Source organism: Phaenicophaeus curvirostris, chromosome 15 (genome assembly GCF_032191515.1).
Source record: "Phaenicophaeus curvirostris isolate KB17595 chromosome 15, BPBGC_Pcur_1.0, whole genome shotgun sequence".
NCBI classification, from domain to species: Eukaryota; Metazoa; Chordata; class Aves; order Cuculiformes; family Cuculidae; genus Phaenicophaeus; species Phaenicophaeus curvirostris.
This window is the reverse complement of record NC_091406.1, coordinates 19,239,776-19,252,834: the sequence shown is the minus strand read 5'-3', so window position 1 is coordinate 19,252,834 and position 13,059 is coordinate 19,239,776. Positions and strand designations below refer to the sequence as shown.

At 53.4% G+C, this 13,059-nt stretch overlaps 1 protein-coding gene across 1 annotated transcript in view; it reads left to right on the top strand.

The window, feature by feature from the left end:
• The window catches only part of LOC138727278 (protocadherin beta-15-like), a 59,588-nt gene that overhangs the window by 15,339 nt on the left and 31,190 nt on the right, over nt 1–13,059 (top strand). The window lies entirely within an intron of this gene.

Here is a 13,059-nt window from a genome sequence, read left to right as displayed (position 1 = left end):
TCGCCCCGCTTCCCGGACGAGCAGATCACGCTTAGGATCCCTGAGACCAGCAACCCCGGCTCGCGTTTCCCGGTGGAGGGCGCTGTGGACCTGGATATTGGTAGCAACAGCGTCCAAGGTTACAGCATCTCTCCCGAGAACGAGTACTTTAGTGTCTCCTTTGGGAGTCGGAATGACGACGATCAATATGTTGAACTAGTTTTGGAAAAGCCTCTAGACAGGGAGGAGCAGGCGGAGATGAGTTTCAGTCTCATTGCTGTGGACGGGGGCTCTCCCCCGAGGAGTGGGACCACCCAAATTCACATTATCATTCTAGATGTAAATGACAATGCACCGATCTTCACACAGGAGCTGTATGTTGGTCAGGTTTTGGAAAATGCCCCGGAGGGCACCGTAGTTCTGAGTGTCGTGGCAACTGATCAGGATGCAGGTTCTAATGGTGAAATTTTCTACAGGTTCAGCCAAGAGGCTGGCAAGAGTGAATCAGCATTTGAGATTGATGCCAAGAGCGGTGAAATTAAACTCAGAAAGTCTCTGGACTTTGAGACAGCACAGAAACACGAGCTCAGAGTTCGGGTGACAGACGGTGGGGGCCTTTCAGCAATCTGCAAGGTGTTGGTGGAGGTGCTGGATGTGAATGATAATGCACCAGAGCTGGTGGTGAGCTCCTTCAGCAGCCCCCTCCCTGAAAGTGCGTTACCTGGGACAGTGGTTGCCTTCTTCACTGTCAGGGACCATGATGCTGGAGCCAACGGGAAGGTCACCTGTGCCCTTGATGACCAGTTGTCATTCTCCCTTCGGTCAGCCTATAAGAATTACTATGAGCTGGTGACTGTGACCACACTGGACCGGGAGGAGACAGCATGGTATATCCTGACTGTCACAGCAGCAGATGCGGGGTCACCTCCTCTCACCACCACCCAGACCTTCACAGTGGACATCTCTGATGTCAACGACAATGCACCTGTTTTCAACCAGACATCATACACCATGTACGTGCGTGAGAACAATGTCCCCACTGTTCTTGTCGGAGCTGTCCATGCCTCAGATGCTGACATAGGGCCCAATGCCAAGGTGACCTATTCCCTGATACCATCTCAACGAACAGAACGGCCTCCCTATTCCTGCATTTCTGTGAACTCTGAGAATGGGCACGTGTTTGTGCTGCAACCTCTGGACTATGAGCAGCTGAAGCAGGTTGAGGTGTTGGTGATTGCCTCTGATGCAGGGTCTCCTCCCCTCAGTGCTAACGTCACTGTCCGCCTTGTTGTGGTGGATGAGAATGACAATGCGCCACTGGTGCTGCATCCAGCCCAAGACAGCAGCCCCGCATCCAGCGAGCTGGTGCCCATGTCAGCTGAAGCGGGGTACCTGGTCACCAAAGTGGTGGCTGTTGATGCTGACTCAGGGCAGAACTCATGGCTCTCGTACCACCTGCTGAAGGCCACTGACCCCGGTCTGTTTGTGGTGGGTGCCCAAAGTGGGGAAGTGCGTCTGAGGAGGCCAGTGACAGAGAGAGACACTGTGAAGCAGAAGCTCATCATCCTGGTGCGAGACAACGGGCGACCACCGCTGTCGGCCACAGCAGCACTGAGTGCACTTCTGCTCAATGACTTCTCAGATGTGCGACTACCACACAGCAGCCTGGCCACAGAGGATGACAGTGACTCCTTGACAACCTATTTAATCATTTCCTTGGTCTTCGTCTCACTGCTCTTCCTTACATCTATGGCAGCCTTCATCACTTGCAAGGTGTGCAAGAGAAAGGAGCTGAAGGATGAGCATGTCATTTACTCTGCCAGCAACTTTCCAAGCAGCCTGGCTGATGCAGCCTCTGTAGTGACCCTGCCCCATCCCTATTGCTACGAGATCAACCTCACAACTGGCTCGGGCAACAGCGAGTTCAAGTTCCTGAAACCCATCCTGCCCAGCCTGCCACCACAGCACGGTGCTGTGGATGGGGACACCGATGAGGAGAAGGTTTTCCCCCATATCCCTCTCAGCGGCGAGGATGTGACACCAGACAACACAGGGATGCTCTCTGCAGAAGAGTTCAATAGTCTTTCCTTTAGCTAGGATGGAATCAGCACAGCCAGATGCTTCAGGCCTATTGACAGGAAGGGATCTGTGGCTATTTTTCCTGCACAGTTCATCTGCATTTAAAACTGGCATCAGTGATTTTCCTCAATTTCTAACTCACAAGAAAGTTTGTCTCCTCCTCCAAAAAAACCCAGTCCAAACAAAAGACACTCTCAGTCACTTAATAATGTTTCAGGACTTTTATAGCCTTTTCTGACTCCTTTGAGAACATATTTAATTCCAGTTCTCCCAGCCAAGTTCTTGTGTCACTTGCTGTTGTTCAAAGCTGTGGGCCTCTTATTCTGTGCTGTAATGCAATTGGAAGGTTGGGCCGACAAATCAAATCCTCCCTGAAATGCACGTAGCGGTCGTTCTGGTCAGGAAATTTCTTCACTATGAGAGTGGGGAGGCACTGCAACAGGTTGTACAGGGAAGTTGTGGCTCCCCACAAATGGAGGTGTTCAAAGCCAGGTTGGATGGGGCCTTGGGCAGCGTGATCTACTGGGACGTGTCCCTGCCTGTGGCAGGGAAGTTGGAACTAGATGATCTTTAAGGTCCCTTCCAACCCAAAGTATTCTATGATTCTATGAAATCAAGGGAATTGTGAGTACTGCGTTACAACATGGTGCATGCATAGAGCTGTTTCTTCTCTGGGTTCAGGATGTCTCTGTCTGAGATATGTAGGTTGTGTGTGTTTTGCATTCTGGTCACTCTGTCTGTCTGTACAGCCCTTGTGTGACTGTATACACTGCACAAAGGCTGCCCAGGAAGCAGGGGGCTGATCATTTCCAGGCATTGTGGTGCACAGCATTGCAGCTCAGCTCGCAAGATAGACACTTAGAGCCTTTGTGTACAGAAGTCTCATCTTCTCTGGGGGAGAGCTGTATTGGGCACGAGGTCTTCCTTTATCTCATAAGAGAGTTGTATCCTTGGAATTTCCTTGGAATTATGCCGTCATTAATGATGGTGGAATGGGATGGGACTGAATAGAATGTTTTAGCTGGAAGGGACCTGCCAATATCCTCTTAGACCAACTGCTTGAACCTCCCCTGAGGCAGCTTTGAAACATTCCCCCATGTCCTCTTGTTTGATGTGAGAGGGAAGAGATCACCCCCTCCTTCTCTCAGACTCCTTTTCTCCAAACTAGGCAGACCCTCAGTCCTTAGGTGCTCCTCACAGAACATTCCTTGCAGACCCACCACCAGCCTTGTAGCTGCCCTCTGGAAGCATTCCAGTAACTTAACATCCTTCATAAATGGTGAGGCCCAGATCTGCACACAGGACTCAAGGTGAGGCTGCACCAAGACTGAATTGAGCTGGAGACTCTCTTGACTGGCTGGTTATTCTGTGTTTATGCTTCCCAGGATGTGGTTTGCCCTTTTGTCTGTCATTCTGAAATATATTTAACCAAACTGGCCCTAGAATTGAACCCTGAGAACACCACTGCTGAGCAGTCACCAGGTAGATGTAGCCCAAGTAACTACACAGCTTTGAATCATAGAATCATAGAATCATAGAATAACCAGGTTGGAAGAGACCCACTGGATCATCAAGTCCAACCATCCCTATCAAACACTAAACCATTCCCATTAGCACCTCGTCCACCCGTGCATTAAACCCCTCCAGGGAAGGTGACTCAACCACCTCCCTGGGCAGCCTGTTCCAGTGCCCAATGACCCTTTCTGTGAAGAATTTTTTCCTAATGTCCAGCCTAAACCTCCGCTGGTGGAGCTTGAGGCCATTCCCTCTTGTCCTGTCCCCTGTCACTTGGGAGAAGAGGCCAGCACCCTCCTCTCTACCACCTCCTTTCAGGTAGTTATAGAACGCAATGAGGTCTCCCCTCAGCCTCCTCTTCTCCAGGCTAAACAACTCCAGCTCTCTCAGCCGCTCCTCGTAAGCGGAGCCCTGCAATTCAGGCAGTTCATGTCATAGTTGGACACAATGTCAAGAAGATTGCTGGAACAGTATAACAAATGTTAATACAATCCAAAAATACAAAATCCACTGACCATCCCAGATGCACGAGCCAGGTGATGTAGAAGGACATTGAATTGATTTAAAGAGACTTTGCCCTGGTGAACATGTTGATTGTGCCTGACAAGTGCATTATTCGTTAAATGACTTTCAATAGTACTCAATCCTTGTTGGACAGGTGGAATAGCTCTGGCCAGCTTCCAGTCAGCAGGGACCTATCAAATCCCTTAAAATCTTCAGTAGATGATCTAGAGGGGTCCTACTGTAACATCCGCAAGCTCCTTCAGTACTCTGTGAGGGCCCCCACCAGGCCAAATGGACTTGTGAATATTCAGCGGATACAGCTGTTCTCTGACAATTTCAGCGTCCATGAAGGAAAAGTCGCTGTTCCCACCCTCATGGTCCTCCAACACAGTGGACTGGGCAGCCCAAGGTCAGGTGACTGTCTTCAACAAGTATCAATCCATTCTTTTCTTTAGAACTCCTTCTGCTATAAACAAATTGAAAAAGTCTTTTTCGGTGACTGACACAGCACTGGTGAATTTTGCCTCTAACTGAGCTTTGGTCTATGGTGTGTTCTCCCTGCATAAACAAACCACAGGTCTGCAATCTTCCTGTAAAGACTGATCTTGCTTCCAGAGAAGATAGCATTTATTTCCCGACTTGAGCTCTTTAAGGAGTTCCCTGTAGTCCAGATGGACTTCTGCCCCTCTTGCTTGACTTTTGGCACAGTGGCATTGCCTGTTGATAGACTGTAAGTGTAGAGTTGTGAAAACACATTCATTGTCTTTTGGTGCAGCATTTGCTTTCTCCTTTTTACTGTTTCTCCTTCTAATTTGTGGACTGTGTTTGAGCATTATCTTGCCAATTCCTCTTAAGAAGGACTGTCCCCCCATCTATAATAAGGGTATGTTTGACTGGCAGAGAATATTTGGGAACGCTCCCACAGTGTTGTGCTGCAGTTTTGAACTGTTCTCTTGTAATCTGGAAGAGCTTTGTGTGTAAAAGTGAAATAAACAGAACACATGAATGCCATGTGTGGAGACAGCAGTCTTTGTGGAGTGTTCATTCTTGGAAAGGTCTGTGAATATTTTTCAAAAGGCTGGGACCTTTTTTCTCCTGTTATCTCTTGGCTGAATTAAGGTTTAGCAGGGGCATTTCTTCAGTTTGGAGACACAGCCAGTAGATAATTCAGGAAAATGTTGGGGAAGAGGGATTTGCTGTCAGGCCTCTGTGGCTCTTCTGAGCACTGAGCTTCTGATGGGGCCTAGTTAGATCCAGGTCAGAGGAACCTGGTTGCTCCTCGAAGAGTGGCCTTGGGTATGCAAAGGCCCTGCAAATCAGTAAGGTTGAGGAGTGAAATTTCCAACTCTTCTGACAGCTCTGGCTGTGGATGACAACTGTTTGTTTTTTCAGCACGAAGTGTTTTGATTCTAAATATTTTCAGCCATTGATTTCACAAACACAACAGACATTTTCCTTCCAGGAGGTGCTAGGGGATCGCCAGGAGGTGGGCATTTGGTGGGTGAGAACTGCAGTCAGGAGGAGGCTTTGCTGTCCGGAAACACAGAGGACTGGATCTGTGCCTTCTGCCAGGCCCCCATAAAAATATAAGTCCTGAGCCAGGGCTGGTGTATTGATTCTGAGCAGAAGACCATTGTACATGGAGAACTGAGTGATCCACAATCCAATTAATGTGGAAAGGCACAGACCTTTGCTGTGCTGTGTTGTGCTAGAAAATCCCTGGTCAGCAGGAGAAACTCAGCCAGCTCACTGGAACCATGGAACCTGCAGGCAGCACCCACTTGCTGCTAGAGAGAAAGCCACATGTGAACAAGAGCTCTACCTACAAACTTCTTTTAGCATGACAGCCGAAGTGAGGAGTAGAATCACTTTCTTGCATGAAAGTCTTAAAATGGCTTGAATGACTCAAATAGGACCAAGCTTTCTTTTCTTTGATGGGGTTCTGCATGGCTGCTGTGCATGGCTGGAGCCCTGCCTGAAGTAACTGCCCAGAGTTTTCCTCATCTACAGGGACAGAGCAGTATCTATGCAGATCTCCAATAGCATGAGCAACAATGAATGAGGAATGAATGACATCTGTCTCTCTCAGTCTCACTGAGACCCCGAGGAACCAGCACTTCTTGGTCTAAGTCAGCTGCTTCTGGGATCATTTCATCTGGAGGGTCCAGGTGTCTGATGCAGTTCCTAACCAGATGGTTTATTATGTTTTTTACCATGTGAGAGGGGGAATGTTGAGGCCCTCCAATACAGGAAACAACACACTGCTGAGCTTCCCGAGGTGCTCGTCAGAGTAGGATGTGTGGGTGGGTAGGACTTGTGTGAGAGACTACCCTGAATGAGAGCTGTGGGATAGTCTCCTATTACAGCTGGAGAGACCATCTGAGAGTTGCTGCAGCGTGGTGAGGATTGGAGCTGGAGACGGAGTGGGAGTCCAATGTGTGGGTGCAGCTGGAGATTGTGTATGAAAATTACAACATGCCACAGGTGCTGTACCTGCCATCGGTGGGCACAGGCTTGGCGGTGTCAGGCATGGATCTAGCATCACCATCGTGGGAGCCCGGCTCGCTGGTGGCCAAGGTGGTGAGGGTGGATGCAGGTCAGAAAGCTTGTCTGTTGTATGAGCTGTGGAAGTTGATGGAGCTGACTAGCTTCCAGAGATGACACGATACTTTTTTCCCTTTGAAGTCTATCAGGAGTTCCCTGTTGGGCTCAGCTGGTCTTCTCTGCTTGCTTGAGTTATGACCGGCAGCATAGACTGTGAATGTAGAGAACTGTGAAACCACTTTCATGGTTGTCACATCCCAATGGAGACAGAGTAGGACTCAGGACTGCACTTAAACAGTTAGCTTATTACCTATAATGCTACAATTCTATGTCAAGAGTATGAGCTTAAGTCTAGACCAATATTAATATCCTCTAGAGGTTTGTGAGGGGCTCTACGACCTGTCCAGAGTTCAGTGATTAAGTCTTTATAGATGTTTCCACAAAGTTCCTGCGAGTGGAGCTTCTGCGGACTCTCTCATGTATGGACTCAAAGAACTGCAGAATCATAGCTCAGGCCACTTCCAACACACGAATCGTACAGTTTCTACATTTCTATTCCATCAAAATACAACATATGTTGTTTTCTATTCACAAATCTTAGTACTTCTGCATTAAGTATAGCGTCCCAGTCTTTGTTCTGTGGTTATGGTGTAACTCTGCTATATGTGATATGCGGGGCAGGGGGGATACTAAGGAGCCAGTTTGATCATCCCGATTGGCAAATGGGTGGTGAGACCTAATGGACCCCTCACTCTCCCATCTCCCCTCGGTTTCCCCATGTTAGTGCCTCCCAGGTGCAATCTTGAACTCTCCCTTTTACCGAGTTTGATCCTGCCTCTAATGATCACATAGTGAACTTTACACATTCCTGGAATCCCCCTAAAACAGGTCGTAATCCGTCTGCATTTTTCTGTGAGATCCTTTGTGATGATCAAGTATAATCTCTTCTCCTTCCCCTTCTCATTTACAAATTGCTGGTTGTACCTCTTGAGATTGTCTTGAATGGTGCCTTTAATGGACCATCACTCAGTGTTCTTCGATATTTAACCTTTGCTATTTCCTCCATTAGCTCCTGATCGTTAGCGTTTGAGTATCTGGGCGTTTAATTTGTGACCTCTCCATTTTGATTCCTTGCATTTTATGCTAAGTCTCTGTGTTCATGAATCGTTACCCAGGTGATGGAGTTCGAGCTTGTTCTCCTATAGAAGCAGTTTTGTGTCCTTTGGGCGAGGTGTGATCCACAATGCGAAGAAAACAGAATGAGGATGTTGTGTCCTAGAGCAGCAGTGTCATTCTGGGCTGGTGGTGAGGGAGGGTGATGGGGAAGCATTTCCTTAGGGAACCTTTCCCCTCTGGCACCAGGTCTCCTATTCCATAGCGGTGCGGCTCGAACCCGCCCGACTCGCTAAGGGTCCCGTGCTGATGAACAAGCTTAGAAGAGGAGGAAAAAGCCCTCAATGTGTCCTTTGGAAGTAGCAGATCTTGCACTGCCCACCCAGAGGAAAACCCCGAGCTGCGGATGAGGAGCTGGCGTTTAGGAGCCGGGCAGTGCTGCCCAGAGCCGCGCTCTGTCTGCGGGGAGGGAGCTGCTTCCTAGCAAAGAGAGAGCGTTCCCACTGCGCCTTCTGGCTCCGGCTGGGCACGGGGAGCGCAGCCTCCAGCAGCAAAGGCCGGGCTGGCGGCTCTGCCGCGGCTGAGCAGCAGAGGAAATATTCCCCCGTGCGACGCTGGGTGGGGGTGTTGGCCGCGAACCGGCGGGTTCCTGTGCCCGCCCCGGCTTTGCAGGCACCGGCGGAGAGAAAGAGCCGCGGGAGCCGCTCGGGAAGGGCGGCGGCACACGGAGTCGGGGAGCTCGGGGGCTTTCAGGCCCCTCAGCCCGGGATTGCTGACCAAATCCGCCTCGGACGCCGCTGGACGATGCTGGGAACGACGGAGGACGGGGAATGGCTTCTGTGGCGAGTGCGAGCGAGTGGGAGACGGAGCGGAGAGTGGCAGAGGCGAGTGATCTTGTTGCTTGTGTGCGTTTGCGTGTGTCAGAGCGGGGCCGAACCCCTCCGCTATTCCCTGGCGGAGGAGATGGAGAGGGAGTCGTTTGTGGGCAATATTGCAGAGGACCTGGGGCTTTCTCCGAGCCAGCTGGCGGCTCGCAAGGCGCGCGTTGTGTCCGAGGGGAACGAGCGGCTTTTCCACCTCAATCGAAACACGGGAGTGCTGACGGCAAAGGAGTCTCTGGACCGAGAGGAGATGTGTCCGCAGAGCGATACCTGCACCGTCTTCTTTAAGATAGTCTTTGAAAATCCCTTGGAGCTGATCCGAGGGGAGGTAGAAGTTCTTGACGTCAACGACAACTCCCCCGTCTTCCCGAAGAAGGAGGTGGTTTTAGAGATTCTGGAAACGACATCTCCTGGATCCCGTTTCCCTCTGCAAAGTGCCAGGGACAAGGACGTGGGCAGCAACGGTTTGCAGAACTACAGCCTCGGGTCCAATTCGCATTTCTCCCTCGATATCGGAATCGGGATAGGTGGGACAAAATATGCACAGCTCGTCCTAGAGCGTCAGCTGGACCGGGAAGTGCAGCCGCAAATGAATTTACTCCTCACTGCCATCGACGGCGGCTTCCCACCAAGGTCGGGCACAGTCCAAGTACGGGTCGTGGTCGTAGATGCCAATGACAACACCCCGATCTTCAGTCGGGAGGTCTACGAGGTGCAACTGGCCGAGAACAGCCCCCCGGGGCAGCTGGTGGTCAGAGTCGCGGCCGCGGATCCCGACGAAGGGTCCTACGGGAAAGTGCGATACAGCTTCACCCAAACGTCAGAGAGGTCCCAGGATCTCTTCCAGCTGAACCCTGACACCGGGGAGATCCGGGTGGCAGGAACCGTGGATTTCGAGGAAGCGGAGCAGCACGAGTTAGTTGTGAGAGCCACCGACGGCGGGGGTCTGTCTGCGCACTGCAAAGTGCAGGTGGAGGTGCTGGACGTGAACGACAACGCCCCGGAGATAACGCTCACCTCCCAGTCGGTCTCCATTCCCGAGGACGCGCCGCCCCGCACCGTGGTGGCCCTGTTGAGCGTGCGGGACCGCGACTCCGGCGACAACGGCAGGACGGAGTGCTCCATCGACGGGGACTCGCCCTTCATGCTGACGGGCGGCGGGGATGAGTACTACGAGCTGAGGACGACGGCGGCGCTGGACAGGGAGCGGGCGGCAGAGTATAACGTGACGGTGAGAGCCGCGGACCGGGGCAGGAGGCGGCTGAGCTCCCGGGCGAGCCTGCGGGTGCAGGTGTCGGACGTGAACGACAACGCGCCCGAGTTCACGCAGGCGGTTTACACGGCGTCGATGTCGGAGAACGAGGGCCCCATGGTCCGCATCGGCAGCGTGAGCGCCACGGACGCCGACGCGGGAGCGAACGGGCGCGTGAGATACGCGCTGGTGCGGCAGGAGGGCGCGGAGCAGCCCGCGGTGTCGGTGAACGCCGAGAGCGGCGCCGTTTTCCTGCTGCGGCCGCTGGACTACGAGCAGGTGCGCGCCTTGGAGGTGGCGGTGCGCGCTGCCGACGGCGGCTCGCCGCCGCTGAGCGCCCAGGCGGTGCTGCGCGTGGTGGTGCGCGACGAGAACGACAACGCGCCCGTGGTGCTGCACCCGCCCGCCGAGAGCAGCGGCGCGGCGGCGGGCGAGCTGGTGCCGCGCTCGGCCGAGGCGGGGTACCTGGTGGCCAAGGTGGTGGCGGTGGACGCGGACGCGGGGCAGAACGCGTGGCTGTCGTACGAGCTGTGGAAGGCGACGGAGCCGGGGCTGTTCCGCGTGGGGCCGCACAGCGGCGAGGTGCGCACGGCGCGGGCCGTGGCGGAGCGGGACGCGCCCCGGCACAGGCTCGTCGTGCTGGTGCGAGACCGCGGGCGGCCGCCGCGCTCCGCCACCGCCACCCTCGGCATCGCGCTGGTCGGCGGCTTCTCCGACGCCCATCTGCGGGGCGCCGAGGAGGCGCCGGCCGCCGAGCCCGAGGGGCCGCTCACCCTCTCCCTCACCGTCTGCCTGGCCTGCGTGTCCGCCCTCTTCCTGGCCACGGCGGGGGCCGCCGTGGCGGCCAAGGTGCGGCGGGCCCGGCGCAGCGCGGCCGAGAGCTTGCCCGCCTTCCCGCAGTCCGCCCCGCCGAGCAGCGCGGGCTCCCTGCCCCGCAGCTCCGTCTACGACGTCTGCTTCGCCGCCGGCAGCCTCGACGGCGACTTGCGCTTCCTCGGGCCCCTCCTGCCCTGCTTCCCCGCCGGGCTGTCCCCCGGCCCGGCCGAGCAGCGGAGCTCGCTCTGCTCCACGGAGGCGGCCAACCTCGGCGACGACGGCGACCGGGCTGCAGAGGTGAGGGACCTGCCCGGGCGGGGCGAGGCGGGGAGCGGGAAGGGAGCAGCGCGGGGGGCTCGGGGTGTCGCTCACGTGGGGAGTCTCGGTGTTGTGGTTCTGGGGGTGGAGGTGTCCCAGGGTCGGGAGGAGAGGGCGGAGAGGGTCTGAGAGCCGCTGGTGGGGGCGTTAAGGGTCAGCTGCTCCCCAAGTACTGACTTATCGGGGTCTTGGGCATCCAGCTCTGAGGGTTGCCCTTAGATCAAGTGTATCAGCGCAAAGGAGGAGGGCAGCTGCACCTCGACCAGGTTCTCAAAGCCATCGAGGTTAAGGAAGAGAGGGGACTAACGTCCCCACCTCCTGGTTCCACCTCCTGTCTCTTGATAGAGGAGAGTAACATCCTCCATGCAGCAGTGTCCCACGGGTCCTTTCAGCCCCTCTTTCTTGCCTCCCTTCAACGCCCAGATGAGAACCTGCGCTCTCCGTTCTTGCAGGACAGAGCTCCCATCTCCGCAGACACGGCTCGTAGACGTGCGGAAGCAGCTTGCACTGCAAACAGGGGGAAGGAGCTCCATGGCAATTCTGATCCAAACCCTTGGCTCCCCACTCAGTAAACGAGAGGAAAGGCGAGCGTGTCTGTCGTCCCTGGCCAGCGTCCTCACAAGGAAAACACCGAAAAAAGGACAGGGAAGAGCAAGGTTTCTCTGTGAGAGAGCAGACCCATTCTCCTCTTCAGCATTGTTTTCTTCATATAAGTATTGTGTAATTGTGACATGGACGGAGGACGAGGACTGTGTTGCATGTTGATTACCCCGGGACTCCGTGCATGTCTATGAGAGCATTATTACTTCTCAATGTTAAGGGTAATACTGAAATCTGGAAGCATATCTTCAAGATAGCTTTTTCCTACATCACGTTTTCTGTGTTTGTGTTTCTTCTGAGAGCGTTCTGGAATCGTGTCTCCAGTCTCTGCACTCCGTTAAAACCGATTAAATTAGAAACGACTGACACTGGCACTCTCTGCACATTCGCTGGTTCCTCAAACTGTAAAGCGTCGTCTTTGAGCAATGTATTCGTTTTCTTTTATAAGGTGAAGTGCAAGGTAGCATTTCTGGCTTGTTGAGTATAAAGTAGTAGAGAATTGAAAGTGCTGTTTGTGGTTTTACAGTGAAACAGGCTTTTACACTCTGCTTGACGAGCTGTAGAAGAGAGAGCGTAGAGCAGCTTTCTGTTTTCTTCTTTCATTAATTCGTAATGAGCTATAAAGTGTATGTGATATTTCCCGTCGCTCGCACATTTAAGCAATCAAATGCCTGAAGTCAATTAACCCAATAAAACCCACCTTGCAACTCCCTCGTGTGTGTGTGGTGTCTGTGCGATCACTAGTCAGTCTCCAAGCAGGATTTCAGGAATCTGTCGATGCATTTGGAGGGGGTTTTATGCAGGGGGAAAAGCGTGATCTGAGGACAGCTCTCGGTGCAATGAGAGGAGCGGCGCGAGACTCCGCGAGAGGGAAGGGCGCCGAAGAGCAGAATTTCGAGACTCAATGCGTGCATTGTGGAGTAGACTTTATGCAGGGGAAATCAGAGCGACTTGGACATCCTCTGAAGGCAGAGAAGGGTGGAAGCGTCGCGCTAGCGGCCTCTGGCTCTCCTCTTCCACCTCCATTTCCCATCAGCAGCTTCTCCAAGTACACTCTTGAACACTCCCTTGAATGAAAATGATCTGTTTTTATTCACCCCACAATAGGCTTTGCCTATTCCTAGACTCCCCGTCAAAGGGCTTATAATCACCTTGATCTTTCTACTGAGTCACTTTCTCATAATGTGGGATGATCTCTTTGGGCCCACTCGCGTTTACAGAGTTTCAGGAAGAACGTATTGCACTTGAAACTTGAATGGTGCCTTTAATGTCCCATCGCTGAGTGTCCTTAGATCCCTGGGCTTCGCTGCTGTCTCCGTTAGCTCCGGACCGTTAGCGTTTGTGTATCCGGGGCTCTAATTAGTGACCTCCCGGTGTGCTTCGCTGCCTTTTATCTCCCAGCCCTGCGGCGCCGCCTCCTCCCCCCGGGGCAGGAGCTCAGCCCGGTCGCTGAGCACA